This window comes from Rhinoderma darwinii (genome assembly GCF_050947455.1).
Source record: "Rhinoderma darwinii isolate aRhiDar2 chromosome 5 unlocalized genomic scaffold, aRhiDar2.hap1 SUPER_5_unloc_45, whole genome shotgun sequence".
Classification (NCBI taxonomy): Eukaryota; Metazoa; Chordata; class Amphibia; order Anura; family Rhinodermatidae; genus Rhinoderma; species Rhinoderma darwinii.
In genome coordinates this window covers 701,931-717,952 of record NW_027461804.1, presented here as the reverse complement: position 1 = coordinate 717,952, position 16,022 = coordinate 701,931, and the positions used below count along the sequence as shown (strand labels likewise).

General features: G+C 47.9%; 11 non-coding genes across 11 annotated transcripts; all 11 read right to left on the bottom strand.

Annotated features, from left to right (window-relative positions):
- Positions 1 to 84: 84 nt before the first annotated feature.
- Positions 85 to 275, bottom strand: LOC142694286 (U2 spliceosomal RNA). Its single transcript, XR_012862540.1, has one exon. It is a non-coding gene; the product is annotated as a U2 spliceosomal RNA (small nuclear RNA).
- A 1,284-nt stretch (positions 276 to 1,559) lies between these two features.
- On the bottom strand, positions 1,560 to 1,750 carry LOC142694284 (U2 spliceosomal RNA). The gene has a single exon (XR_012862539.1). It is a non-coding gene; the product is annotated as a U2 spliceosomal RNA (small nuclear RNA).
- Positions 1,751 to 3,022: 1,272 nt separating this feature from the next.
- LOC142694283 (U2 spliceosomal RNA) lies at positions 3,023 to 3,213 on the bottom strand. Its single transcript, XR_012862538.1, has one exon. It is a non-coding gene; the product is annotated as a U2 spliceosomal RNA (small nuclear RNA).
- A 1,292-nt stretch (positions 3,214 to 4,505) lies between these two features.
- Positions 4,506 to 4,696, bottom strand: LOC142693805 (U2 spliceosomal RNA). The gene has a single exon (XR_012862108.1). It is a non-coding gene; the product is annotated as a U2 spliceosomal RNA (small nuclear RNA).
- A 1,300-nt stretch (positions 4,697 to 5,996) lies between these two features.
- On the bottom strand, positions 5,997 to 6,187 carry LOC142694282 (U2 spliceosomal RNA). The gene has a single exon (XR_012862537.1). It is a non-coding gene; the product is annotated as a U2 spliceosomal RNA (small nuclear RNA).
- Positions 6,188 to 7,475: 1,288 nt separating this feature from the next.
- Positions 7,476 to 7,666, bottom strand: LOC142693814 (U2 spliceosomal RNA). The gene has a single exon (XR_012862116.1). It is a non-coding gene; the product is annotated as a U2 spliceosomal RNA (small nuclear RNA).
- A 1,280-nt stretch (positions 7,667 to 8,946) lies between these two features.
- Positions 8,947 to 9,137, bottom strand: LOC142694281 (U2 spliceosomal RNA). Its single transcript, XR_012862536.1, has one exon. It is a non-coding gene; the product is annotated as a U2 spliceosomal RNA (small nuclear RNA).
- A 1,288-nt stretch (positions 9,138 to 10,425) lies between these two features.
- LOC142694280 (U2 spliceosomal RNA) lies at positions 10,426 to 10,616 on the bottom strand. Its single transcript, XR_012862535.1, has one exon. It is a non-coding gene; the product is annotated as a U2 spliceosomal RNA (small nuclear RNA).
- A 1,288-nt stretch (positions 10,617 to 11,904) lies between these two features.
- On the bottom strand, positions 11,905 to 12,095 carry LOC142693813 (U2 spliceosomal RNA). The gene has a single exon (XR_012862115.1). It is a non-coding gene; the product is annotated as a U2 spliceosomal RNA (small nuclear RNA).
- Positions 12,096 to 13,371: 1,276 nt separating this feature from the next.
- LOC142694279 (U2 spliceosomal RNA) lies at positions 13,372 to 13,562 on the bottom strand. Its single transcript, XR_012862534.1, has one exon. It is a non-coding gene; the product is annotated as a U2 spliceosomal RNA (small nuclear RNA).
- A 1,304-nt stretch (positions 13,563 to 14,866) lies between these two features.
- LOC142694278 (U2 spliceosomal RNA) lies at positions 14,867 to 15,057 on the bottom strand. Its single transcript, XR_012862533.1, has one exon. It is a non-coding gene; the product is annotated as a U2 spliceosomal RNA (small nuclear RNA).
- Between the last annotated feature and the right edge of the window lie 965 nt (positions 15,058 to 16,022).

Below are 16,022 nucleotides of genomic sequence, written 5' to 3'. Positions count from 1 at the left end.
AAAGGGGAGATCCCTTCAGAAAGACAGAAACAATAGCAAAGACAAAAAACACTTTTGGAATCTGCTTTTAGTCAACACATAAGGAAAGGGTGCACCGGTCCTGGAAATACTGCAATACCAGGTCAATGCGTGGAGTGGACAGAGCAAGCTCTATTTCCATCTCCCTGTTCTAAAAATCCATTTAATATATGGTCCCCAGATAGGGGACGTATCAGATATTAAACTGATAAGAACAGATACTACACTTGATCTTAGCCAAAAGGCCGAGAAGCGATAACCCGAACGGGCCGCGCGTTGCCCGAGCCTGCCCGATACTGCTGTTCAGCCCTTGCAGCGATTCAGCCTACTTCTAGGCAATTCCATGGGGCCCTGCAGGCTCACACACTCACAGCTACACGGGAGGTGAATAAAGGCCGGAGAGGAAGCCAGACAGGATTTGCTTATTTTGCTTGCACCACAATGCAGTGCTGAATGAGGAGGAATCTACATAAAAACGCCTTCCTGGCAACGCCCAAATGCCCTGCTGCCATGCAGATAAACACTGGCAGCGGCAGCAAGTGCATGCCCACAGCCACCCCTTGTTCCTTCACACCTTGTATCAGCTGTAATCCAGTCCAGTCCAGTGCTGCCTGCTGAGCAGCACTGACCAACACTGCCTGGGCCCAGGCTTTTATCTCTGAGGCCCCATTATGATGTCAGAAAGCTGGCTCTGGAATCCTGAGGGCTCCACTATGACACGTGCAAAGTTCCGTCTGAACTTTATATAAGACGGTGAGGCTCAGTCAGTCACTCAGTGTTGCCTGAGAGGGCAACACTGCAACAGCCGGCCGCCAGGCTGTCTTTTTTTTGCACAGCTAGTTGCCTCCAGGAGGCCACAAGAGGGAGACAAGGGACTGCAAAATGGAAAATAGGCATCCACCAACTTTACAGACAACTTCTCCTTGCTCCTACAACCTCCATCCTTGCACAGTTTGTTATTCTTCTAGGTAACATAGTAACAAATCCAAATTGCTGCTCTCTTTGTAGGCAAGCAAGGCTTTGTTGCAACTGCAATTCTTACTTCTTCTTGAAATGTAGGGACGACAGTACATTCCATCACATCCATCTAGTGTACACAGGTAGGTCCATTGTGGCGGGCAGGCGAGCGGGCGGGCTGCTTTATTGGCTGTTTGCTGTTCCCCTACTCCACTCCACTATTTGACTGTTGTGCTGCATCAATCAATCAATCAATCAATCAATCAATCAATCAATCAATCAATCAGTGGCTGGCTCAGGTGCAGCTCTTTAACTTACCTAAAAGGGAGGGCGGAGAGAAGACAAGGAAGGTGAATGAGGTGTTCCAATGTGAAATGCCGGAAACACAGAAACACAGACGACACACAACAAGAGGTGGCAATCTATTCATTAATTGCATTTAATCAATGAGCTCATTATCACTCATGCATTGTCCAACAGGTGTTGAAATAATGGGATTAAAAGGGGAGATCCCTTCAGAAAGACAGAAACAATAGCAAAGACAAAAAACACTTTTGGAATCTGCTTTTAGTCAACACATAAGGAAAGGGTGCACCGGTCCTGGAAATACTGCAATACCAGGTCAATGCGTGGAGTGGACAGAGCAAGCTCTATTTCCATCTCCCTGTTCTAAAAATCCATTTAATATATGGTCCCCAGATAGGGGACGTATCAGATATTAAACTGATAAGAACAGATACTACACTTGATCTTAGCCAAAAGGCCGAGAAGCGATAACCCGAACGGGCCGCGCGTTGCCCGAGCCTGCCCGATACTGCTGTTCAGCCCTTGCAGCGATTCAGCCTACTTCTAGGCAATTCCATGGGGCCCTGCAGGCTCACACACTCACAGCTACACGGGAGGTGAATAAAGGCCGGAGAGGAAGCCAGACAGGATTTGCTTCTTTTGCTTGCACCACAATGCAGTGCTGAATGAGGAGGAATCTACATAAAAACGCCTTCCTGGCAACGCCCAAATGCCCTGCTGCCATGCAGATAAACACTGGCAGCGGCAGCAAGTGCATGCCCACAGCCACCCCTTGTTCCTTCACACCTTGTATCAGCTGTAATCCAGTCCAGTCCAGTGCTGCCTGCTGAGCAGCACTGACCAACACTGCCTGGGCCCAGGCTTTTATCTCTGAGGCCCCATTATGATGTCAGAAAGCTGGCTCTGGAATCCTGAGGGCTCCACTATGACACGTGCAAAGTTCCGTCTGAACTTTATATAAGACGGTGAGGCTCAGTCAGTCACTCAGTGTTGCCTGAGAGGGCAACACTGCAACAGCCGGCCGCCAGGCTGTCTTTTTTTTGCACAGCTAGTTGCCTCCAGGAGGCCACAAGAGGGAGACAAGGGACTGCAAAATGGAAAATAGGCATCCACCAACTTTACAGACAACTTCTCCTTGCTCCTACAACCTCCATCCTTGCACAGTTTGTTATTCTTCTAGGTAACATAGTAACAAATCCAAATTGCTGCTCTCTTTGTAGGCAAGCAAGGCTTTGTTGCAACTGCAATTCTTACTTCTTCTTGAAATGTAGGGACGACAGTACATTCCATCACATCCATCTAGTGTACACAGGTAGGTCCATTGTGGCAGGCAGGCGAGCGGGCGGGCTGCTTTATTGGCTGTTTGCTGTTCCCCTACTCCACTCCACTATTTGACTGTTGTGCTGCATCAATCAATCAATCAATCAATCAATCAATCAATCAGTGGCTGGCTCAGGTGCAGCTCTTTAACTTACCTAAAAGGGAGGGCGGAGAGAAGACAAGGAAGGTGAATGAGGTGTTCCAATGTGAAATGCCGGAAACACAGAAACACAGACGACACACAACAAGAGGTGGCAATCTATTCATTAATTGCATTTAATCAATGAGCTCATTATCACTCATGCATTGTCCAACAGGTGTTGAAATAATGGGATTAAAAGGGGAGATCCCTTCAGAAAGACAGAAACAATAGCAAAGACAAAAAACACTTTTGGAATCTGCTTTTAGTCAACACATAAGGAAAGGGTGCACCGGTCCTGGAAATACTGCAATACCAGGTCAATGCGTGGAGTGGACAGAGCAAGCTCTATTTCCATCTCCCTGTTCTAAAAATCCATTTAATATATGGTCCCCAGATAGGGGACGTATCAGATATTAAACTGATAAGAACAGATACTACACTTGATCTTAGCCAAAAGGCCGAGAAGCGATAACCCGAACGGGCCGCGCGTTGCCCGAGCCTGCCCGATACTGCTGTTCAGCCCTTGCAGCGATTCAGCCTACTTCTAGGCAATTCCATGGGGCCCTGCAGGCTCACACACTCACAGCTACACGGGAGGTGAATAAAGGCCGGAGAGGAAGCCAGACAGGATTTGCTTCTTTTGCTTGCACCACAATGCAGTGCTGAAAGAGGAGGAATCTACATAAAAACGCCTTCCTGGCAACGCCCAAATGCCCTGCTGCCATGCAGATAAACACTGGCAGCGGCAGCAAGTGCATGCCCACAGCCACCCCTTGTTCCTTCACACCTTGTATCAGCTGTAATCCAGTCCAGTCCAGTGCTGCCTGCTGAGCAGCACTGACCAACACTGCCTGGGCCCAGGCTTTTATCTCTGAGGCCCCATTATGATGTCAGAAAGCTGGCTCTGGAATCCTGAGGGCTCCACTATGACACGTGCAAAGTTCCGTCTGAACTTTATATAAGACGGTGAGGCTCAGTCAGTCACTCAGTGTTGCCTGAGAGGGCAACACTGCAACAGCCGGCCGCCAGGCTGTCTTTTTTTTGCACAGCTAGTTGCCTCCAGGAGGCCACAAGAGGGAGACAAGGGACTGCAAAATGGAAAATAGGCATCCACCAACTTTACAGACAACTTCTCCTTGCTCCTACAACCTCCATCCTTGCACAGTTTGTTATTCTTCTAGGTAACATAGTAACAAATCCAAATTGCTGCTCTCTTTGTAGGCAAGCAAGGCTTTGTTGCAACTGCAATTCTTACTTCTTCTTGAAATGTAGGGACGACAGTACATTCCATCACATCCATCTAGTGTACACAGGTAGGTCCATTGTGGCGGGCAGGCGAGCGGGCGGGCTGCTTTATTGGCTGTTTGCTGTTCCCCTACTCCACTCCACTATTTGACTGTTGTGCTGCATCAATCAATCAATCAATCAATCAATCAATCAATCAATCAATCAATCAATCAATCAGTGGCTGGCTCAGGTGCAGCTCTTTAACTTACCTAAAAGGGAGGGCGGAGAGAAGACAAGGAAGGTGAATGAGGTGTTCCAATGTGAAATGCCGGAAACACAGAAACACAGACGACACACAACAAGAGGTGGCAATCTATTCATTAATTGCATTTAATCAATGAGCTCATTATCACTCATGCATTGTCCAACAGGTGTTGAAATAATGGGATTAAAAGGGGAGATCCCTTCAGAAAGACAGAAACAATAGCAAAGACAAAAAACACTTTTGGAATCTGCTTTTAGTCAACACATAAGGAAAGGGTGCACCGGTCCTGGAAATACTGCAATACCAGGTCAATGCGTGGAGTGGACAGAGCAAGCTCTATTTCCATCTCCCTGTTCTAAAAATCCATTTTATATATGGTCCCCAGATAGGGGACGTATCAGATATTAAACTGATAAGAACAGATACTACACTTGATCTTAGCCAAAAGGCCGAGAAGCGATAACCCGAACGGGCCGCGCGTTGCCCGAGCCTGCCCGATACTGCTGTTCAGCCCTTGCAGCGATTCAGCCTACTTCTAGGCAATTCCATGGGGCCCTGCAGGCTCACACACTCACAGCTACACGGGAGGTGAATAAAGGCCGGAGAGGAAGCCAGACAGGATTTGCTTCTTTTGCTTGCACCACAATGCAGTGCTGAAAGAGGAGGAATCTACATAAAAACGCCTTCCTGGCAACGCCCAAATGCCCTGCTGCCATGCAGATAAACACTGGCAGCGGCAGCAAGTGCATGCCCACAGCCACCCCTTGTTCCTTCACACCTTGTATCAGCTGTAATCCAGTCCAGTCCAGTGCTGCCTGCTGAGCAGCACTGACCAACACTGCCTGGGCCCAGGCTTTTATCTCTGAGGCCCCATTATGATGTCAGAAAGCTGGCTCTGGAATCCTGAGGGCTCCACTATGACACGTGCAAAGTTCCGTCTGAACTTTATATAAGACGGTGAGGCTCAGTCAGTCACTCAGTGTTGCCTGAGAGGGCAACACTGCAACAGCCGGCCGCCAGGCTGTCTTTTTTTTGCACAGCTAGTTGCCTCCAGGAGGCCACAAGAGGGAGACAAGGGACTGCAAAATGGAAAATAGGCATCCACCAACTTTACAGACAACTTCTCCTTGCTCCTACAACCTCCATCCTTGCACAGTTTGTTATTCTTCTAGGTAACATAGTAACAAATCCAAATTGCTGCTCTCTTTGTAGGCAAGCAAGGCTTTGTTGCAACTGCAATTCTTACTTCTTCTTGAAATGTAGGGACGACAGTACATTCCATCACATCCATCTAGTGTACACAGGTAGGTCCATTGTGGCGGGCAGGCGAGCGGGCGGGCTGCTTTATTGGCTGTTTGCTGTTCCCCTACTCCACTCCACTATTTGACTGTTGTGCTGCATCAATCAATCAATCAATCAATCAATCAATCAATCAATCAATCAATCAATCAATCAATCAATCAGTGGCTGGCTCAGGTGCAGCTCTTTAACTTACCTAAAAGGGAGGGCGGAGAGAAGACAAGGAAGGTGAATGAGGTGTTCCAATGTGAAATGCCGGAAACACAGAAACACAGACGACACACAACAAGAGGTGGCAATCTATTCATTAATTGCATTTAATCAATGAGCTCATTATCACTCATGCATTGTCCAACAGGTGTTGAAATAATGGGATTAAAAGGGGAGATCCCTTCAGAAAGACAGAAACAATAGCAAAGACAAAAAACACTTTTGGAATCTGCTTTTAGTCAACACATAAGGAAAGGGTGCACCGGTCCTGGAAATACTGCAATACCAGGTCAATGCGTGGAGTGGACAGAGCAAGCTCTATTTCCATCTCCCTGTTCTAAAAATCCATTTAATATATGGTCCCCAGATAGGGGACGTATCAGATATTAAACTGATAAGAACAGATACTACACTTGATCTTAGCCAAAAGGCCGAGAAGCGATAACCCGAACGGGCCGCGCGTTGCCCGAGCCTGCCCGATACTGCTGTTCAGCCCTTGCAGCGATTCAGCCTACTTCTAGGCAATTCCATGGGGCCCTGCAGGCTCACACACTCACAGCTACACGGGAGGTGAATAAAGGCCGGAGAGGAAGCCAGACAGGATTTGCTTCTTTTGCTTGCACCACAATGCAGTGCTGAAAGAGGAGGAATCTACATAAAAACGCCTTCCTGGCAACGCCCAAATGCCCTGCTGCCATGCAGATAAACACTGGCAGCGGCAGCAAGTGCATGCCCACAGCCACCCCTTGTTCCTTCACACCTTGTATCAGCTGTAATCCAGTCCAGTCCAGTGCTGCCTGCTGAGCAGCACTGACCAACACTGCCTGGGCCCAGGCTTTTATCTCTGAGGCCCCATTATGATGTCAGAAAGCTGGCTCTGGAATCCTGAGGGCTCCACTATGACACGTGCAAAGTTCCGTCTGAACTTTATATAAGACGGTGAGGCTCAGTCAGTCACTCAGTGTTGCCTGAGAGGGCAACACTGCAACAGCCGGCCGCCAGGCTGTCTTTTTTTTGCACAGCTAGTTGCCTCCAGGAGGCCACAAGAGGGAGACAAGGGACTGCAAAATGGAAAATAGGCATCCACCAACTTTACAGACAACTTCTCCTTGCTCCTACAACCTCCATCCTTGCACAGTTTGTTATTCTTCTAGGTAACATAGTAACAAATCCAAATTGCTGCTCTCTTTGTAGGCAAGCAAGGCTTTGTTGCAACTGCAATTCTTACTTCTTCTTGAAATGTAGGGACGACAGTACATTCCATCACATCCATCTAGTGTACACAGGTAGGTCCATTGTGGCGGGCAGGCGAGCGGGCGGGCTGCTTTATTGGCTGTTTGCTGTTCCCCTACTCCACTCCACTATTTGACTGTTGTGCTGCATCAATCAATCAATCAATCAATCAATCAATCAATCAATCAATCAATCAATCAGTGGCTGGCTCAGGTGCAGCTCTTTAACTTACCTAAAAGGGAGGGCGGAGAGAAGACAAGGAAGGTGAATGAGGTGTTCCAATGTGAAATGCCGGAAACACAGAAACACAGACGACACACAACAAGAGGTGGCAATCTATTCATTAATTGCATTTAATCAATGAGCTCATTATCACTCATGCATTGTCCAACAGGTGTTGAAATAATGGGATTAAAAGGGGAGATCCCTTCAGAAAGACAGAAACAATAGCAAAGACAAAAAACACTTTTGGAATCTGCTTTTAGTCAACACATAAGGAAAGGGTGCACCGGTCCTGGAAATACTGCAATACCAGGTCAATGCGTGGAGTGGACAGAGCAAGCTCTATTTCCATCTCCCTGTTCTAAAAATCCATTTACTATATGGTCCCCAGATAGGGGACGTATCAGATATTAAACTGATAAGAACAGATACTACACTTGATCTTAGCCAAAAGGCCGAGAAGCGATAACCCGAACGGGCCGCGCGTTGCCCGAGCCTGCCCGATACTGCTGTTCAGCCCTTGCAGCGATTCAGCCTACTTCTAGGCAATTCCATGGGGCCCTGCAGGCTCACACACTCACAGCTACACGGGAGGTGAATAAAGGCCGGAGAGGAAGCCAGACAGGATTTGCTTCTTTTGCTTGCACCACAATGCAGTGCTGAAAGAGGAGGAATCTACATAAAAACGCCTTCCTGGCAACGCCCAAATGCCCTGCTGCCATGCAGATAAACACTGGCAGCGGCAGCAAGTGCATGCCCACAGCCACCCCTTGTTCCTTCACAACTTGTATCAGCTGTAATCCAGTCCAGTCCAGTGCTGCCTGCTGAGCAGCACTGACCAACACTGCCTGGGCCCAGGCTTTTATCTCTGAGGCCCCATTATGATGTCAGAAAGCTGGCTCTGGAATCCTGAGGGCTCCACTATGACACGTGCAAAGTTCCGTCTGAACTTTATATAAGACGGTGAGGCTCAGTCAGTCACTCAGTGTTGCCTGAGAGGGCAACACTGCAACAGCCGGCCGCCAGGCTGTCTTTTTTTTGCACAGCTAGTTGCCTCCAGGAGGCCACAAGAGGGAGACAAGGGACTGCAAAATGGAAAATAGGCATCCACCAACTTTACAGACAACTTCTCCTTGCTCCTACAACCTCCATCCTTGCACAGTTTGTTATTCTTCTAGGTAACATAGTAACAAATCCAAATTGCTGCTCTCTTTGTAGGCAAGCAAGGCTTTGTTGCAACTGCAATTCTTACTTCTTCTTGAAATGTAGGGACGACCGTACATTCCATCACATCCATCTAGTGTACACAGGTAGGTCCATTGTGGCGGGCAGGCGAGCGGGCGGGCTGCTTTATTGGCTGTTTGCTGTTCCCCTACTCCACTCCACTATTTGACTGTTGTGCTGCATCAATCAATCAATCAATCAATCAATCAATCAATCAATCAATCAGTGGCTGGCTCAGGTGCAGCTCTTTAACTTACCTAAAAGGGAGGGCGGAGAGAAGACAAGGAAGGTGAATGAGGTGTTCCAATGTGAAATGCCGGAAACACAGAAACACAGACGACACACAACAAGAGGTGGCAATCTATTCATTAATTGCATTTAATCAATGAGCTCATTATCACTCATGCATTGTCCAACAGGTGTTGAAATAATGGGATTAAAAGGGGAGATCCCTTCAGAAAGACAGAAACAATAGCAAAGACAAAAAACACTTTTGGAATCTGCTTTTAGTCAACACATAAGGAAAGGGTGCACCGGTCCTGGAAATACTGCAATACCAGGTCAATGCGTGGAGTGGACAGAGCAAGCTCTATTTCCATCTCCCTGTTCTAAAAATCCATTTAATATATGGTCCCCAGATAGGGGACGTATCAGATATTAAACTGATAAGAACAGATACTACACTTGATCTTAGCCAAAAGGCCGAGAAGCGATAACCCGAACGGGCCGCGCGTTGCCCGAGCCTGCCCGATACTGCTGTTCAGCCCTTGCAGCGATTCAGCCTACTTCTAGGCAATTCCATGGGGCCCTGCAGGCTCACACACTCACAGCTACACGGGAGGTGAATAAAGGCCGGAGAGGAAGCCAGACAGGATTTGCTTCTTTTGCTTGCACCACAATGCAGTGCTGAAAGAGGAGGAATCTACATAAAAACGCCTTCCTGGCAACGCCCAAATGCCCTGCTGCCATGCAGATAAACACTGGCAGCGGCAGCAAGTGCATGCCCACAGCCACCCCTTGTTCCTTCACACCTTGTATCAGCTGTAATCCAGTCCAGTCCAGTGCTGCCTGCTGAGCAGCACTGACCAACACTGCCTGGGCCCAGGCTTTTATCTCTGAGGCCCCATTATGATGTCAGAAAGCTGGCTCTGGAATCCTGAGGGCTCCACTATGACACGTGCAAAGTTCCGTCTGAACTTTATATAAGACGGTGAGGCTCAGTCAGTCACTCAGTGTTGCCTGAGAGGGCAACACTGCAACAGCCGGCCGCCAGGCTGTCTTTTTTTTGCACAGCTAGTTGCCTCCAGGAGGCCACAAGAGGGAGACAAGGGACTGCAAAATGGAAAATAGGCATCCACCAACTTTACAGACAACTTCTCCTTGCTCCTACAACCTCCATCCTTGCACAGTTTGTTATTCTTCTAGGTAACATAGTAACAAATCCAAATTGCTGCTCTCTTTGTAGGCAAGCAAGGCTTTGTTGCAACTGCAATTCTTACTTCTTCTTGAAATGTAGGGACGACAGTACATTCCATCACATCCATCTAGTGTACACAGGTAGGTCCATTGTGGCGGGCAGGCGAGCGGGCGGGCTGCTTTATTGGCTGTTTGCTGTTCCCCTACTCCACTCCACTATTTGACTGTTGTGCTGCATCAATCAATCAATCAATCAATCAATCAATCAATCAATCAATCAATCAATCAGTGGCTGGCTCAGGTGCAGCTCTTTAACTTACCTAAAAGGGAGGGCGGAGAGAAGACAAGGAAGGTGAATGAGGTGTTCCAATGTGAAATGCCGGAAACACAGAAACACAGACGACACACAACAAGAGGTGGCAATCTATTCATTAATTGCATTTAATCAATGAGCTCATTATCACTCATGCATTGTCCAACAGGTGTTGAAATAATGGGATTAAAAGGGGAGATCCCTTCAGAAAGACAGAAACAATAGCAAAGACAAAAAACACTTTTGGAATCTGCTTTTAGTCAACACATAAGGAAAGGGTGCACCGGTCCTGGAAATACTGCAATACCAGGTCAATGCGTGGAGTGGACAGAGCAAGCTCTATTTCCATCTCCCTGTTCTAAAAATCCATTTAATATATGGTCCCCAGATAGGGGACGTATCAGATATTAAACTGATAAGAACAGATACTACACTTGATCTTAGCCAAAAGGCCGAGAAGCGATAACCCGAACGGGCCGCGCGTTGCCCGAGCCTGCCCGATACTGCTGTTCAGCCCTTGCAGCGATTCAGCCTACTTCTAGGCAATTCCATGGGGCCCTGCAGGCTCACACACTCACAGCTACACGGGAGGTGAATAAAGGCCGGAGAGGAAGCCAGACAGGATTTGCTTCTTTTGCTTGCACCACAATGCAGTGCTGAAAGAGGAGGAATCTACATAAAAACGCCTTCCTGGCAACGCCCAAATGCCCTGCTGCCATGCAGATAAACACTGGCAGCGGCAGCAAGTGCATGCCCACAGCCACCCCTTGTTCCTTCACACCTTGTATCAGCTGTAATCCAGTCCAGTCCAGTGCTGCCTGCTGAGCAGCACTGACCAACACTGCCTGGGCCCAGGCTTTTATCTCTGAGGCCCCATTATGATGTCAGAAAGCTGGCTCTGGAATCCTGAGGGCTCCACTATGACACGTGCAAAGTTCCGTCTGAACTTTATATAAGACGGTGAGGCTCAGTCAGTCACTCAGTGTTGCCTGAGAGGGCAACACTGCAACAGCCGGCCGCCAGGCTGTCTTTTTTTTGCACAGCTAGTTGCCTCCAGGAGGCCACAAGAGGGAGACAAGGGACTGCAAAATGGAAAATAGGCATCCACCAACTTTACAGACAACTTCTCCTTGCTCCTACAACCTCCATCCTTGCACAGTTTGTTATTCTTCTAGGTAACATAGTAACAAATCCAAATTGCTGCTCTCTTTGTAGGCAAGCAAGGCTTTGTTGCAACTGCAATTCTTACTTCTTCTTGAAATGTAGGGACGACAGTACATTCCATCACATCCATCTAGTGTACACAGGTAGGTCCATTGTGGCGGGCAGGCGAGCGGGCGGGCTGCTTTATTGGCTGTTTGCTGTTCCCCTACTCCACTCCACTATTTGACTGTTGTGCTGCATCAATCAATCAATCAATCAATCAATCAATCAATCAATCAATCAATCAATCAGTGGCTGGCTCAGGTGCAGCTCTTTAACTTACCTAAAAGGGAGGGCGGAGAGAAGACAAGGAAGGTGAATGAGGTGTTCCAATGTGAAATGCCGGAAACACAGAAACACAGACGACACACAACAAGAGGTGGCAATCTATTCATTAATTGCATTTAATCAATGAGCTCATTATCACTCATGCATTGTCCAACAGGTGTTGAAATAATGGGATTAAAAGGGGAGATCCCTTCAGAAAGACAGAAACAATAGCAAAGACAAAAAACACTTTTGGAATCTGCTTTTAGTCAACACATAAGGAAAGGGTGCACCGGTCCTGGAAATACTGCAATACCAGGTCAATGCGTGGAGTGGACAGAGCAAGCTCTATTTCCATCTCCCTGTTCTAAAAATCCATTTACTATATGGTCCCCAGATAGGGGACGTATCAGATATTAAACTGATAAGAACAGATACTACACTTGATCTTAGCCAAAAGGCCGAGAAGCGATAACCCGAACGGGCCGCGCGTTGCCCGAGCCTGCCCGATACTGCTGTTCAGCCCTTGCAGCGATTCAGCCTACTTCTAGGCAATTCCATGGGGCCCTGCAGGCTCACACACTCACAGCTACACGGGAGGTGAATAAAGGCCGGAGAGGAAGCCAGACAGGATTTGCTTCTTTTGCTTGCACCACAATGCAGTGCTGAAAGAGGAGGAATCTACATAAAAACGCCTTCCTGGCAACGCCCAAATGCCCTGCTGCCATGCAGATAAACACTGGCAGCGGCAGCAAGTGCATGCCCACAGCCACCCCTTGTTCCTTCACACCTTGTATCAGCTGTAATCCAGTCCAGTCCAGTGCTGCCTGCTGAGCAGCACTGACCAACACTGCCTGGGCCCAGGCTTTTATCTCTGAGGCCCCATTATGATGTCAGAAAGCTGGCTCTGGAATCCTGAGGGCTCCACTATGACACGTGCAAAGTTCCGTCTGAACTTTATATAAGACGGTGAGGCTCAGTCAGTCACTCAGTGTTGCCTGAGAGGGCAACACTGCAACAGCCGGCCGCCAGGCTGTCTTTTTTTTGCACAGCTAGTTGCCTCCAGGAGGCCACAAGAGGGAGACAAGGGACTGCAAAATGGAAAATAGGCATCCACCAACTTTACAGACAACTTCTCCTTGCTCCTACAACCTCCATCCTTGCACAGTTTGTTATTCTTCTAGGTAACATAGTAACAAATCCAAATTGCTGCTCTCTTTGTAGGCAAGCAAGGCTTTGTTGCAACTGCAATTCTTACTTCTTCTTGAAATGTAGGGACGACCGTACATTCCATCACATCCATCTAGTGTACACAGGTAGGTCCATTGTGGCGGGCAGGCGAGCGGGCGGGCTGCTTTATTGGCTGTTTGCTGTTCCCCTACTCCACTCCACTATTTGACTGTTGTGCTGCATCAATCAATCAATCAATCAATCAATCAATCAATCAATCAGTGGCTGGCTCAGGTGCAGCTCTTTAACTTACCTAAAAGGGAGGGCGGAGAGAAGACAAGGAAGGTGAATGAGGTGTTCCAATGTGAAATGCCGGAAACACAGAAACACAGACGACACACAACAAGAGGTGGCAATCTATTCATTAATTGCATTTAATCAATGAGCTCATTATCACTCATGCATTGTCCAACAGGTGTTGAAATAATGGGATTAAAAGGGGAGATCCCTTCAGAAAGACAGAAACAATAGCAAAGACAAAAAACACTTTTGGAATCTGCTTTTAGTCAACACATAAGGAAAGGGTGCACCGGTCCTGGAAATACTGCAATACCAGGTCAATGCGTGGAGTGGACAGAGCAAGCTCTATTTCCATCTCCCTGTTCTAAAAATCCATTTAATATATGGTCCCCAGATAGGGGACGTATCAGATATTAAACTGATAAGAACAGATACTACACTTGATCTTAGCCAAAAGGCCGAGAAGCGATAACCCGAACGGGCCGCGCGTTGCCCGAGCCTGCCCGATACTGCTGTTCAGCCCTTGCAGCGATTCAGCCTACTTCTAGGCAATTCCATGGGGCCCTGCAGGCTCACACACTCACAGCTACACGGGAGGTGAATAAAGGCCGGAGAGGAAGCCAGACAGGATTTGCTTCTTTTGCTTGCACCACAATGCAGTGCTGAAAGAGGAGGAATCTACATAAAAACGCCTTCCTGGCAACGCCCAAATGCCCTGCTGCCATGCAGATAAACACTGGCAGCGGCAGCAAGTGCATGCCCACAGCCACCCCTTGTTCCTTCACACCTTGTATCAGCTGTAATCCAGTCCAGTCCAGTGCTGCCTGCTGAGCAGCACTGACCAACACTGCCTGGGCCCAGGCTTTTATCTCTGAGGCCCCATTATGATGTCAGAAAGCTGGCTCTGGAATCCTGAGGGCTCCACTATGACACGTGCAAAGTTCCGTCTGAACTTTATATAAGACGGTGAGGCTCAGTCAGTCACTCAGTGTTGCCTGAGAGGGCAACACTGCAACAGCCGGCCGCCAGGCTGTCTTTTTTTTGCACAGCTAGTTGCCTCCAGGAGGCCACAAGAGGGAGACAAGGGACTGCAAAATGGAAAATAGGCATCCACCAACTTTACAGACAACTTCTCCTTGCTCCTACAACCTCCATCCTTGCACAGTTTGTTATTCTTCTAGGTAACATAGTAACAAATCCAAATTGCTGCTCTCTTTGTAGGCAAGCAAGGCTTTGTTGCAACTGCAATTCTTACTTCTTCTTGAAATGTAGGGACGACAGTACATTCCATCACATCCATCTAGTGTACACAGGTAGGTCCATTGTGGCGGGCAGGCGAGCGGGCGGGCTGCTTTATTGGCTGTTTGCTGTTCCCCTACTCCACTCCACTATTTGACTGTTGTGCTGCATCAATCAATCAATCAATCAATCAATCAATCAATCAATCAATCAATCAATCAATCAATCAATCAATCAGTGGCTGGCTCAGGTGCAGCTCTTTAACTTACCTAAAAGGGAGGGCGGAGAGAAGACAAGGAAGGTGAATGAGGTGTTCCAATGTGAAATGCCGGAAACACAGAAACACAGACGACACACAACAAGAGGTGGCAATCTATTCATTAATTGCATTTAATCAATGAGCTCATTATCACTCATGCATTGTCCAACAGGTGTTGAAATAATGGGATTAAAAGGGGAGATCCCTTCAGAAAGACAGAAACAATAGCAAAGACAAAAAACACTTTTGGAATCTGCTTTTAGTCAACACATAAGGAAAGGGTGCACCGGTCCTGGAAATACTGCAATACCAGGTCAATGCGTGGAGTGGACAGAGCAAGCTCTATTTCCATCTCCCTGTTCTAAAAATCCATTTAATATATGGTCCCCAGATAGGGGACGTATCAGATATTAAACTGATAAGAACAGATACTACACTTGATCTTAGCCAAAAGGCCGAGAAGCGATAACCCGAACGGGCCGCGCGTTGCCCGAGCCTGCCCGATACTGCTGTTCAGCCCTTGCAGCGATTCAGCCTACTTCTAGGCAATTCCATGGGGCCCTGCAGGCTCACACACTCACAGCTACACGGGAGGTGAATAAAGGCCGGAGAGGAAGCCAGACAGGATTTGCTTCTTTTGCTTGCACCACAATGCAGTGCTGAAAGAGGAGGAATCTACATAAAAACGCCTTCCTGGCAACGCCCAAATGCCCTGCTGCCATGCAGATAAACACTGGCAGCGGCAGCAAGTGCATGCCCACAGCCACCCCTTGTTCCTTCACACCTTGTATCAGCTGTAATCCAGTCCAGTCCAGTGCTGCCTGCTGAGCAGCACTGACCAACACTGCCTGGGCCCAGGCTTTTATCTCTGAGGCCCCATTATGATGTCAGAAAGCTGGCTCTGGAATCCTGAGGGCTCCACTATGACACGTGCAAAGTTCCGTCTGAACTTTATATAAGACGGTGAGGCTCAGTCAGTCACTCAGTGTTGCCTGAGAGGGCAACACTGCAACAGCCGGCCGCCAGGCTGTCTTTTTTTTGCACAGCTAGTTGCCTCCAGGAGGCCACAAGAGGGAGACAAGGGACTGCAAAATGGAAAATAGGCATCCACCAACTTTACAGACAACTTCTCCTTGCTCCTACAACCTCCATCCTTGCACAGTTTGTTATTCTTCTAGGTAACATAGTAACAAATCCAAATTGCTGCTCTCTTTGTAGGCAAGCAAGGCTTTGTTGCAACTGCAATTCTTACTTCTTCTTGAAATGTAGGGACGACAGTACATTCCATCACATCCATCTAGTGTACACAGGTAGGTCCATTGTGGCGGGCAGGCGAGCGGGCGGGCTGCTTTATTGGCTGTTTGCTGTTCCCCTACTCCACTCCACTATTTGACTGTTGTGCTGCATCAATCAATCAATCAATCAATCAATC